Source organism: Canis lupus, chromosome 25 (assembly GCF_011100685.1).
Source record: "Canis lupus familiaris isolate Mischka breed German Shepherd chromosome 25, alternate assembly UU_Cfam_GSD_1.0, whole genome shotgun sequence".
NCBI lineage: Eukaryota > Metazoa > Chordata > Mammalia > Carnivora > Canidae > Canis > Canis lupus.
Window position 1 is genome coordinate 6479684 of NC_049246.1, and position 13555 is coordinate 6493238.

Sequence of the window (13555 nt, forward strand, 5' to 3'; positions counted from 1 at the left end):
ATCAAAATATATTTGTTGAATGAATAAATGAATGACTTTTGAATTAGGCAAATTCTTGAACAATCAACCAGCCTGTCAAGTGACTGAGCTGTAAAGTTTTGTCACCTGAGAGTTAAAGAGTAGTCCAGCTTCCTGTTGGTTCAGTTCTCATGGTTTCTAAACGTTTCTCCAAATGTCCATATAAAATCTCTTGCCTTCTAAGGAGTCTAGTGAACATGATTGTATCTTTCAATGATGTGATAGATCATTGCAGCCTCAGGATTATCATGCTAAATCCATTTTCATCTTTCAGCTACAGGTACAGAGGTAGGAAGAGTAGGAGTTGGGATGAAGGAAATATGGTCCTGAAATACAAATTTAAGATTTTCACTAAAATAAAGAACTATTATCAATAAATGTTTTCATCACCCATATCTTTTTATAAAATCCATATGGAAAAATATCAATATTTCTAGGTTTCTGCCATATAGGATCTGAATAAGTTTTGCTATAATAAAAATCCTATTATCATTCAATAGGTGAGTAAAGTTTTTTGTTCCAGAAACTGTTTGTGAAAAACAACAACAACAACAACAAAAAACAACAACAACAAAAAAAAGAAACTGTTTGTAAGACATACTGTACACTAGGAAGACATGTGTCCTTGAGAAACACACTCATTAACCTTAATTTAATATATTATAAAAATAACTATCTCTATAGCAAAATATAATTACAAGATACTGTGTTCAACTAGAAGTGATTATTCTATATACAAGGATTCTCTGAAAAGGCACTATGTAACATAAATTTTGAAGAATGAGTAAGAGTTCACCAAGTTCCTCAAGACCATGTTGTACAACTCCAAGGAACAGCACCATCACATTATATGTAAATGGCGACTCTTGAGATTGTGCTCTTGTGAAACTCTTTTGTATATGAGTTAGGATGTCTGCAGATGCAAGTAACAGAACATTACAGAAAGTGGCTTAATTAATGGAAGGTTTTATTTTCTCAAAATCTAAAAAAGTAGTCCTAAGGTGGTTAAGGTGCATGGCTATGTCAGTCAAGATCTTCCATGATTTTACTCTGTTGTGGTCAGCATGTTGGCTTCTATCCTTGGGCTTACCACCACATGGTCATAAGATGGTTTCTAAGGTTCCAGAATACTATCCAAAATACAGGAAGAAAATGGAGCAGGTGAGAATGTACTCTCTTTGAATGTATCTTTTTTATTTTATTTTTTAAAGGGAAGAAAATCCTTCATAGATGTCATCCAGATGTTAGCCTTACACCTCAAAGGCCAGAACTTACAAATAACTAGTACTAGTAACAAGAGAAATTGAGAAGTTGACTAAGTTAAATACTTTTTAACCTCTACTGTGCAAGGTACTCTCTACTAGGAGGATAAAAATAGAGAAAAGGAAAGCTCTTGCATAGGCAACCCACAGTGTCTCCAGACTATTCTGAGGTGAAAAGAGATTTTGGCTCCAAAATATTTGTCAATATTTTGAGAAATATTAAGGGTTTTTTTTTGTCAATGTCTGCTAAAACTATATTTAGGTTGTTTTTTTTTAATTTTTATTTATTTATGATAGCACACAGAGAGAGAGAGAGAGGCGCAGAGACATAGGCAGAGGGAGAAGCAGGCTCCATGCACCGGGAGCCCCACGTGGGATTCGATCCCGGGTCTCCAGGATCGTGCCCTGGGCCAAAGGCAGGCGCCAAACCTCTGCGCCACCCAGGGATCCCTATACTTAGGTTTTAATAACTTCTAGTATTATTCTTCCCTTTCTCATGAGTAGTGAGCTTCAGTTAAACATCCTCTTTTTATTTTACCAAAATTACCTATGAGATAGCATTATTATAGTTAATAACCATCTGCAGAAGAGAAAATTGGGGCAAAGAGGGGTTAAGCAATACAACCAGTAAGTAATTAAATAATGTGAAGCCCATAAATAGTCCCAGGTCTCCTGACTTTTTCTGTGATGTCTTAAATGTTTATATTTTCATGTTATTTTTATGTATTTATTATATGTTTATATTTTCAAGTATTATATTATAGCATGACATGATAATATGATGAGTAATAGTAGAGTAATAGTAATAATAATAGAGTAATAGTTAAATCTCTCCCATATTTCAAACTATTGTAGCCTAAGATAGACTATTGACTATTGTAGCCTAAGATAGACTAAGCAGCTTCATAGGAATTATTCACTATAGGCTTAAAGGTAGCTCTTTTTAATGGGGTACTCTCCGTTCCAAGAGCCCACCATCTTCCCAATACAACCTGAGAGAAATAAAAAAGTTGGCTCTCATTCCAAGAGTAGACAAGCTCGGGATATGACCTGCATATGAAGGCAATGAAGTATTAGGAAGGTGATTTGAAAAGCAAGAATTCTACATTCCTTGGACCTCTTTCCCTCCTTTTGTCCTCTAGTTTGCATCTGTCCATGGGGAGTGACAAAATCACCAGCAAATCAAAAGAATACGTTGTACCAAGACATAAGATGAGCCTTTAAAAGCACACAAGGAGCTAAGATGTGCTTCACACCCGGGAAAAGAGACTGCATGGGCCATTTGAAAACTCTCTGAGATGAACTCTAGACTCAAGATCAATAGATTTAATATCTGATAGCACCGGCCACAGTCACCATGGTGAGCAAGGCTCTGGCTATAATTATAAGGTTCGGCTGGATATATGGCAGGGAGAAACTCTTTATGAACAAAACAGGCTTGGCACCCTTATAAAGCTCATAACTAGCATATTTCTCAGTCAGGGACAATTCAAAAGATGGTGCCTTTGAAGATAAAGTAGAAACCAGAGTAACTGGGTCATTTCATTCTGGGGTTTTCAAAAACTATTCTAAATCAGGCTAGGTTCTAAACAGTTCTCAGTACCTATAGCTATAAGTCTGGACTGTGGCTGAGTGTTTACTTGACCTCATTTCCCGACATAAAGAATTACCTATTAGACAAGTAAAAATAGAATTTCTTCAAAGCAAACACACTTTTCAGGGCAGAACCCACTCAAGCAGAACCCTGTAGCTTGGCATCTAAAGAATTGGAGAGGTCAATGACAGAGTTTCCTGAAGATGCTATCATGCATTTTTAAAAAGAGTGAACCAAAAGAAGTGGTAGAGTGTCATATTTCTGAGTCATAGGTTGTTTAGTATGCTTTGATCATGCAGATTATTGTGCAGTTACTCAAAAAACTGTTTCAGGATAGGCAATGAGCTTTTTGACTGAACTACATACACGCTGAAAATGCAAAGATTATATAAAGTCTACAGGTTGGTGGCAAGTCCCAGAAATAGAGCAAATGGTTGATGTGGTTTTTCAAATTAAACTTCCTATTTTTGAAATAACCGTAGCTGCTTCTGCATTTGTAAGAAATAATATAGAGACAGAGTACTCTTGATTCAGTTTCCCCCAATGGCAATATCTTGCCTATAATATCAAAACCAACATATTAATAGTGATATGACCCTTCAACCTTGTTCAGATTTTCCTAGTTTTATATGCACTTGTGCGTGTGTGTGTGTGTGAGTGTGTGTGTCTGTGTCTGTGTAGTTTCACAGAATTTTACATACGCAGAGGTTCATATATACACCCTTACAGTCAAGGTACGAAGCAATTTCATCACCACAAGGGTCCATCACATTGCCCTTGATGTAGTGTTTTAATGACCTGTGAAGGAGAGGTAAGAACTATATCATTATTTAAACCAAGTGGAAGAAAAAAATTATGTATTTTAACATGTACATTTGTAAGTTTCTTTTAATTTCTATTATATTTTTATTTCCCCCTGGATTATTTAAAAATATAATTAATCTGACCTTGCATAGTTTTGATCTTTTCATGTGGTCATTTTAAGATATATATTTAGTTGTTAATCAGTTATTTCCACTATAAAACATATGACCCATCAATTACCTGGGTACCAATCATAGAGAAATGAAAATTCATGTTCTCCCAAAAACCTCCAGATGAACATTCATACCAGCTTTATTTTTAAGAGCCAAAAGGTAGAAATAACTCAAATGTCCTTCAGGGGTGAATGGATAAACAAACTATGATACTCCCATAAAATGGGGTACTACTCAGAAACAAACAGGAGTCAACATTGACATACACAACTTGAATGGATCTCAAGGGCAGTATGTTGAGTGAAAAAAAAAAAAAAAAGCCATCCTATCTGATCCCTAAAACAGTCCCAAAATAACAAAATTTTTGTGATGGAAAATAGATCAGTATTGCCAGAAGTTAGGATTGGGAAGAAGGTATGACTATAAAGGAATAATAGCACCACAGAGTTTCTTTATTGGATAGAACAGGTATGTGTTCTGATTATGGTGGAGATTCCACACATCTACATGTCATAAAATTTCACACAACTATATATCCTTCCCAAAGTGTTTAAATGTATAAAATGGGTGAAATCTGAATTAGGTGTGCAGTTTAGTTCATGGTATTCTACCCATGTCAATGATCTGATTTAATAATGACCCATGGCTAAGATCTTGCCATTGGGAGAAGCTGTGGAAGATGATACACAGGAACTCTCTGTGCTAATTTTGCAACTTCTTGTGAGTCTAAAATTATTTCAAAATAAAAAATGATAACAAAAATCAGTTTCCCATATTTACAGAGAAGTAAATTAAAATTCAGAAAGGCTACGTAACCTGCCTTTATAAAGAAACCCTCAAGCTAGTAAAAGGCCAAACTTGAATTTAAGCAACAGGACTTATGAGTCATGTGACTATTGAAACTTAAATTGATTTTTTTTTAAGATTTTATTTTTAAGTAATCTCTACACCCCACAGCGGGGCCCAAACTCAGGACCCTGAGATCAAGAGTCCCATGTCCACTGACTGAGCCAAACAGGTACCTCTAAACTGGTTTTAAATAAAATTAAAAATTCAGTTCCCTACTTGCTCTAGACATATTTCAGGGACCAATATCTACCTGTAGCTAATGGCTGCCATATTAGGCAGTGCAGACAGGGAACATTTCTGTCATCTCAGAGAGTTCTAATGCACTGTGTTGCCTAAAGTAACACACAATGACTCACTAATTTGTCTTCCTTGACTTTTTCCTGCCTCTCTCACACAATCATGTTTTATTAAGAGGTACAGCTCTCCATGTCTCAAATGGGTCCCTGACATCTGAAATGAGGAGAGCAGCATTGAGTTATTTTCAGCACCATTATGCAGAATCCAATTATAATAGAACCCTGATGTCTTCTGTATAAACATATCAAGTTTTATGCTTATGTCATTAATACCATGGTATGTTTAATATGATCAAAATTGCAATAGGCATAATAATAGCACTTCTTAAAATGTCTACATCCTAATCCCCAAAACCTTTGAATATTATATAGCATAGAAAAGGGGAAAGAAAGTAGCAGATAGAATTAAAGTTTGCTGATCAGCTGATCTTGGATGGGTAAATTATTCTGGATTATCCACGTGAGCCCAATGGAATCATAAGTTTCTTAAAAATGGAAGAAGGAGGGAGAAGAAGAGTCAGTGTCAAAGTGATACAGAGGGAAAAAGACTTGACAGGCTATCAGTGGAACCACGTGCCCAAGGAATGCAGGCAACCACTAAAAGCTAGAAAATGCAAGAAAACAAATTCTTCTATAGAGCTTCCAAAGAGGAATGCAGCCCTGCTAACACTTTGAATTTAACCTGCTCAGAGTGATTTTGGGCTGATAACTTCCAGAACTATAAGATGATACATTTGTGTTATTTCTTAAGCAACTAAGTCTGTCATAATTTAGTACAAGAGCAATGGGAATCTAATATAGAAGTTTCCTAAAATTCAATATAATGGATGTAACTCTTGTTTAGTTATGTAATTCTTTTATTTATTAATTATTATTATCATTTGTAGTTGTGGAGAAGTAGATTTTAAAAGCATTTGTGGTACTTTCTCAGGAGTTCTTGTATGAAGACACCAAGACTTCAAATTGGTCCCTCGGCCTAGAACTGCACAGGAGGGAATGGCCGTTCTGGTGGAGGAAGAGAGCAGACCTTGAGCTAAGACTCCATGCACAGAGCTGCTAATGCAGCATGGTTGTTTCCCCAAAAATGACACTGAAGTTCTCAGCACTGAGGATAAAATTAGCTAATCTATTTTGCTTCATGAAGAGGACAAGGAAATGATATAATCTTTAAGAACAGTGGAAGAATATGCACAATTCTATCTAAAATAGCAATAAGACAATTGTTCTATTGTGTCAGATTACTGAGATTATATGCTATTAGATGAGATTTTATTTTCCATTTTGTCAATTTTTTAAAAATTCAAGGTGCTTCTAAAGACAAAAAGGTTAAAAAAAATATTGAATCTTAGTATCAAAATAGGAAAGTGGGTCCAATACATTTGAAATGGGAGGAAATTAGCTGGGATGTGTGCTAAAATACATCCTAGAGTTTTCATATGACGTGCCAAAAAGTTATGATTTAATGAGGGCTAAGAAAGTACCTCAATACTTTCCAAAAAGTTCCACACTTCTGTGCCTACCTGAAATTTGTACATTATTTGCTTGTTTTATTTGAAGCTTTAATGGTCAATGTTAAAATAAAATTATATATATATATGTATGTGTTAATGGTCAATGTTAAAATAAAATTGTGTGCATGTGTGTGTGTGTGTGTGTGTAGACAGTTTTTTAAGTCAGTGTTTTCAGGAATCTATTCTTAATGTACTTTTCAAGAGCTCTGAGCTTCCTGTGTCTGCTCTCAGAGACCCTGAGATCTGCTATGTGTTACCTATTCAGATCCAAGGATCTAGCTGCCTACCACACACCTCAAAGTCAACATGTGTCAAACTCAGCTATCCAAATCCTTCTCCCACCCCCAACCCTGTCTTTCTCCCATTTTTCCTGACCCATCCACTCAAGCTGGGAAGCTGTTATCCAGAAACACCCCATTTTCCCTCCCCACCACTTCTAGCTCATCGCCAAATCCTCACACTCAAAAGTCTAAGTCAGAGGAAAACTATATTCTTTTTTTTTTTAAACTATATTCTTTAAAATGATATTTATACTCCTTAAATAACTTCCATATCAAGGCCTCGATTCTACCTATTTATGTTTGCGCACTTTCTTTCTCCCTGTTATGCCTTTGTCATATAATTTCTAGTTCCTTTTACAAAGAAAATACATGGAGTTAACGAGAATTACTCCACAGGAGTGTTGAGAGAACTTAATAAAAGAAAGCCTGTGGATTGTCTACCACAATGCCTGACAAATAGTAGACCCTCTATAAGAAGTAGTGAATACAGTATAATGGCTAAGACAATGGGCTCTGTAATCAGCCTGTTGCTACTACTTTACAAGCAGTGTGACCTTGGCTAAATTACTCAGCCTCTCTGAAACTTGTCTCCTCATATGTAAAATGTAGCTAATAATATTCCATAGAGTTACAGTGGAATCTAATTAGATAATGTATGTAAAGCACTCAGCCTAATTTATTAAGGACTCAATAAATACTAGCTCTTTGCTGTTATCTCACCCTCCTCCCCAGAAGGAGGAGTTGGAACAAAAGTGTTACAGGGAAAAAAGAAATCAGTATCTAATTTTAATCTACTGCATTTATATACACACCAATCTTTTGCCAGAAGGTCACTGGTTCATCATCCGAACAGAAAGAGATCAAACCATGGGATTTAGGAACCCAGGGAGAATCTTATCTAAAATCCAGCTCAATCTGGCCACATTTAGAAATGAAATGTAGGTTCATAAAAAGAAAATTGACTTCCCAAGGTTGTAAAGCTTGTTTCACATAGATCCAACAGTAGAATCTAGATCTCTAGGCTTATAACCTCATGCTCTTTCAACTACTAAGAAACACACACCTTTTTAAAAGTCAGTTCAGCACCATCCTGTATATTAGAAAGACTAAAAGGAAACACTAGTCATATTGTCCCAAACTGTTTAACTGATTATATTAATGTAAGTAAACTATCTATAGCTAAGTTTAAAATTCAAGTAAAAGCAAATTTATATGCTCCTGAATTATGTGTCTATATTGCTTTAAAATAACATAAAATATGAATACTTTTAGGAGTTAAAATTTTTAATGTTAAATAATTTTTTTAAATCACTCATTAAATTCAGAAAGGACATTGATTAAAGTAATAATTATCAACAAAAAAATTGGAAAAATAATGATTTAAAAACCCCCAAATCACACAAGTTTTCTGCCCTTAGGAAGATTTCATTTCCTGATCACAAAGGAGCTTCACTACACATCTTCAACTATATCACCTTAGAATTAATAGTTTTAAATATGACACAAATGCAAATAATACAATGAATACCCTCATTCTTTGGAAAACTGATTGAGCACTTCCTTTGTTCCAGTAATGGTGGTAGGAGCTGAAGCCATAACAGTAAAATAAGATAATGGTTCCCATCCTCCAGAATCTTAGAGGATGATAAAAGGAGACAAGAGATTAAGAAACTAAAATTCAGGCTAATGGATATCAACAGCTAACATTTAGGATAACTGATATCAATAGCTAATATTTTTTCAACACATATTAGGTGCCAGGCAATTTTCTATGCACTTCTAACTTTCAGGCTATTTCACAGAACCCTGTGAGATGGCTCTATTATTAGCTTCATTTCCAAGTCAGGACTCTGAAGCCAAGAACTTCTTAGAAAGCAGGGGACATAGGATTCAAGTTGTCATTTGCTGTGTCTGAGCCCTGTCTGTTAACAATAAGGACCACTACCTAAGTGATAGATGGAGAATACACTGTGCCAAAGATGAGGGGCCAAACCCAGTCTTCGTGGATAAGGGATCAGGATTCCTAGAAAATACAACACATACATTGAAACCTGATAGGGACTGTGCCAGTCAGAGAAGGATAAGAAAGACCTTTGAGGTAAACAACAGTATAAGAGGAATCACCTTCCCACTGACCTGAAAATTGAAAGCGTGGCCTTCAAGTCCCTTGTTGGTATGGCTTAGACCCATCTCTCAACACTACTCTTACACTTCAACCACAATATAATGTTTTTCAATTGCTTCAAAGAACCAAGTTCACCATCCCTGCCAGGCCTCTGGGCATGCCCTTCTTCTGTCTAGATTAGAACTCCGTTCCTAGGTAATGCTTGATCCTTCTGCGGGTCTGAGCATAGACATTATTTTCTCCAAGGAGTCTTCTAAGAGCTCTATCCAGGCCCTTCTCAAATTGCATTTAGGGTCTGTACCATTCATGTGTATGGACCCCTGCATTTCTGTCACCACAGCACTAAGCAGACTGCTAAATCCACATTCAAACAATTACTTTCTTTATGATACTGAAAACTCCATTGAGCCAGGTCTGTTTTACTCATCACTGTAACCCTGGAGCCTGAAACATGGCCAAGCACATAGTAGGCACGCAGTAATTGTTTGTAGGAGTTAAAAAAATCTAAGTTTGTAGAGTAACATCCCCATCTTGTGGCCTTTTGGAAGAGTCTGATAAAATCATGATTCCCTGCTGTGTTTTCAATACCAAAAGCACAGGTAGGGACTGGCAACCCTTGCTCCATGCACTGAAGGAAATGAAAGTAAAAGTGATATACCACCTGTAAGGTCAATGCTTCCTACCTTTAGTTGACACAAGGCAGAAGAAATACTTAGAAGGGGATAAACCTGAAAGTACAATTGTAAACAGTAGTGAAAGTATATTGAAATCAGACAAATCAGTTCCCTTGCCTACTTCCATTTTTGAAGCAAAAGATTTTATTCAGTTTTGCCTTCTGGAAGGACATTTTCCAAGCACATATTTCCTCATGGAATGAGTCATTCTCAGTCACACCCACAACCTTAGAACAATAGCACCTCAGGTGGAAGGAAAGAACCCATATTTCAGAAAGAAAGCACCAGCTAGCAAGTGGCATTGCTAAACCAGAACCCAAACCTCAGTTGGGTTTGTTAATAAGTAAACAGTGATTAGTTAGTGTGCCATGGGTTGGGATGATAGAATTTATTATTATTATTATTATTATTATTATTATTATTATTATTGACTCATAACCAGAATGTAATTTTTCTATGATGGTCCACTAGTGGGTGGTGGCGCATAAATTAAAGTAAGACCCAAAATGGGATGCTTTGAAAATGTGTATTCATCCCCAAAATAATAAACTAAAACTTCAGAATCTTACACGATTTTAAGAGAAATGAGGCTTAACGGAAGACTTATTCTAATTAAAATGAATAAAAAATTGAAAAAGACTTTGACTTTCCCAAAATAATTATCACTAGCACTTCTCAAAGCATTTCCTGTGCACCATAAACTGGATTTACATGGATTATCCTACTCACATTCACAAGCACCCCAGTTCTGTAAGTAGATGCTGTCATTAATCCCATCAAAAAGAGGAGATAACAGGGCAGCCCGGATGACTCAGCGGTTTAGCGCTGCCTTGAGCCCAGGGTCTGATCCTGAAGACCCAGGATCCAGTCCCAAGTCAGGTTCCCTGCATGAAGCCTGCTTCTCCCTCCGCCTCTCTCTCGGTCTCTCTGTCTCTCTTTCTCTGTGTCTCTCATGAATAAATAAATACAATCTTAAAAAAAAAAAGGAGATAACAAAGCAAAGAGGGGCTAAGGAAACTGTTTAAAGTCTCTTGTGAGTAGATGTGGACCTGAGATGCAAGGTGCTGGAGTATATATAGAGCTCTTGCTTTTGTGGCCTTTTGCAAAACTGAAAGTTAAACCCTTCCTTTCTGTCAGTTTGTCACCATAAAACTTTCTTTTGAAGATGTGCTAAATTTATGACCTCACTTCCTTTCAGACACTCGGTAGATATTTTCTTAGTCTTTTCATTTAATAGAGATTTCTGGCATAAAAATAAGCCACAGTGAAATCAAAATCACACTGGATTTGATGTTGAAATACACAGGTTGGAATACTTGGATTTTCCAGTTTATCAAAGGTCACTTAACCTCCTTCAAAATTTCCTAAAACCAAAGCAACAACTAATTTACAAAGTTGTTGAGATAGTTTAATGAAATAATATATTTTAAAAGGCCTGGGATTTGGTGGGTGCTCAAATATTTTTTTGGTTATAATGGGATGATTGTCCCTTGGGTTTTCACAATAACCCTCTAAAAATGGCAATGACCCCTCCCTTGCAAGAAGTCTGGGTATAAGGAGTTGGTCACTCAGACACTAAATTACAGAAGGAACTTTGGGATTATTTTCAAACATTCTTGAAGGCCCTAACAAAGTCCAGCAAAATCTTTCCCCTCAATTTTGTCTCCAAATCTGGCACATTTCTGACTATGGGCCTATATTTGTTTAGCTCAAATTTGAAAGTTAAATGACTCTTTAAGTCATCATCAAATGTAGAAGAAGCAAATAAGCCCGAATGAAAACATTCTTCGTGTATTTTTCATGCAGAATCAATCAACCCATGATGAGATTCGTTCATTCAACACTCGGCAAACATTTATTGAGTACCTACTATATTTATTTTTAATAAAATATAATGCCAGGTGTTCAGAATATTTGGAGATTGGTAAAATTCATATAAATTGTAAATATTTTTATCCCGTCTCCAATCATTCTCCAAGAAAGGAATTCAGAGAGTGACAAGCTTAATCTATGAAAAACCACAGAAATGACAGAACTCTCCAGGGTGACAACCTTCTCTTGCTAATAAGGACTCCTCTTCTCCCATAGTCTCCTCACCACACTGCCTTTGGTAACAGGCACCTCCCTGTTCTGATTCAGCCACTTATAGAATATGTTTAGGAACATGAATAAGTTTTCTTTACCACACACTCTAGCCTTTGGCACAGCCCAAGGACATGAAGTCAAACAAACAGATACTAAGCAAATGTTCTCTTATCTCTTGCCATAGAGATAAAAGGGGGAAAATGATTGAAAGAATAAATGGAACCACCTCCTCTGAATTTTAGCAACAACAACAACAAAAAAAATTAGGAACCTAAGGACTTTGAATGCTGGTGTAACCACTGAGAGCAGTTCAGTATTGCTTGGTACAGGAAGGTATGCCTTAAGAACCAGTGTCTAATTCAACACAGCTCTTAACTCTCCCCTCCTTTACTAATCTATAAAATAGGGGTGATATTGGCCTTTCACTCATCTGTGGCTCAGGGAAATGGACAGGAGGCAAAAGTGCTGTGTCAATTGAAGAGAACCACCCCAGTGTTCATGAATTTTACTGTACAGTTTTGACTGTAGAAATCTCTTTTCCTTCCACATTATTTGGTTTCAGAAGACAAGAGAGGGAATAATGAGAGGTAGGGTGGAGTACAGACAGAATAGTGTCCCCCAAAGATGTCCACATCCTCATCTTTGGAATCTGTAAATATGGCCCCTTACATAATAAAATGGACTTTGTAGGTATGCCTAAGTTAAGCATCTGGTATCTAGTTGGGGCCAATGTAATTGCAAGTGCCCTTACAAGAGGGAGGTAGGAGTGTCAGAGTCAGTAATGGTAGATGAGATGGTAAAAGCAAGAAGGTAGAAAGACCCAAGGAAGGGGCCCTGAGCAAGAAGTGCTGGTGGCCTCTGGAAGCTGGAAAAGGCATAGAAACAGATTTTTCCCTCACAGTTTCTAGCTGTACCCAGCCAGTGAACTGGTTTTGGACTTGACCTCCAGAACAGCAAGATAATAAACGTGTGCTGTTTTAAGCCACTGGGTTTGTGGTAATTTGTTACAGCAACCATAGGATGATATAGTCTCTAGTAAGGGGCAGCCTGGGTGGCTCAGTGGTTTAACGCCACTTTCAGCCTAGGGCCTGATCCTGGAGACCCGGGATTGAGTCCCCACATTGGGCTCCCTGCATGGAGCCTGTTTCTCCTACTGCCTGTGTCTCTGTCTATCTATCTATCTATCTATCTATCTATCTATCTATCTATCTATCTATCTATCATCTATCTATCATCTATCTATCTCTCATTAATAAATAAATAAAATCCCTGAAAAAAAAAAAGGACAAAGAAAGAGGGTCAGAAAGATTTTGCTCTGGTTTTAGGTTCAGCACTGCTAGCCATGGGACCTTACATAAGTCACATTACCCCTTGGGACTTTAGCCATGCACCACACCATCTAACTCTGGTTAATGTCTTAGTTCCTTCTAACCCTGTGAGCCTATGATGGGCACAATGCCAACCATATAGAACCACTTAACATCTTCCTCATCCCCCAGATGATATTCCAAAATTTAGTTTACATTCTCCCTGCCATGCCATACCTCAAATGACTCTATAGCCAGATTACAAATCTGAGATTAGCACTAAAGATACAGTTGCATACAAAATTTATGTCTAAATCCTGGAATATATTTGCCTAGTACACAAGATTTTTTTTAAACACATGGTTTTTGCCTTAGGTAGTTTTATTTTGGAGAAGGAGCATCTTACTTCTGGCCAAACATATGGTCTGGCAGTTCCACTACACCCACTGAGTGTTTATCTTCTCTGCTCCTGTGCAATAATTTTAATAAAAACCTTTTACCAGCCCTCACCCCAGGTGGTGAGCCAGCCCCACCTGTCTCTTCCTGACAGACTGTTGAAAGTGGATGTCTTCCAGC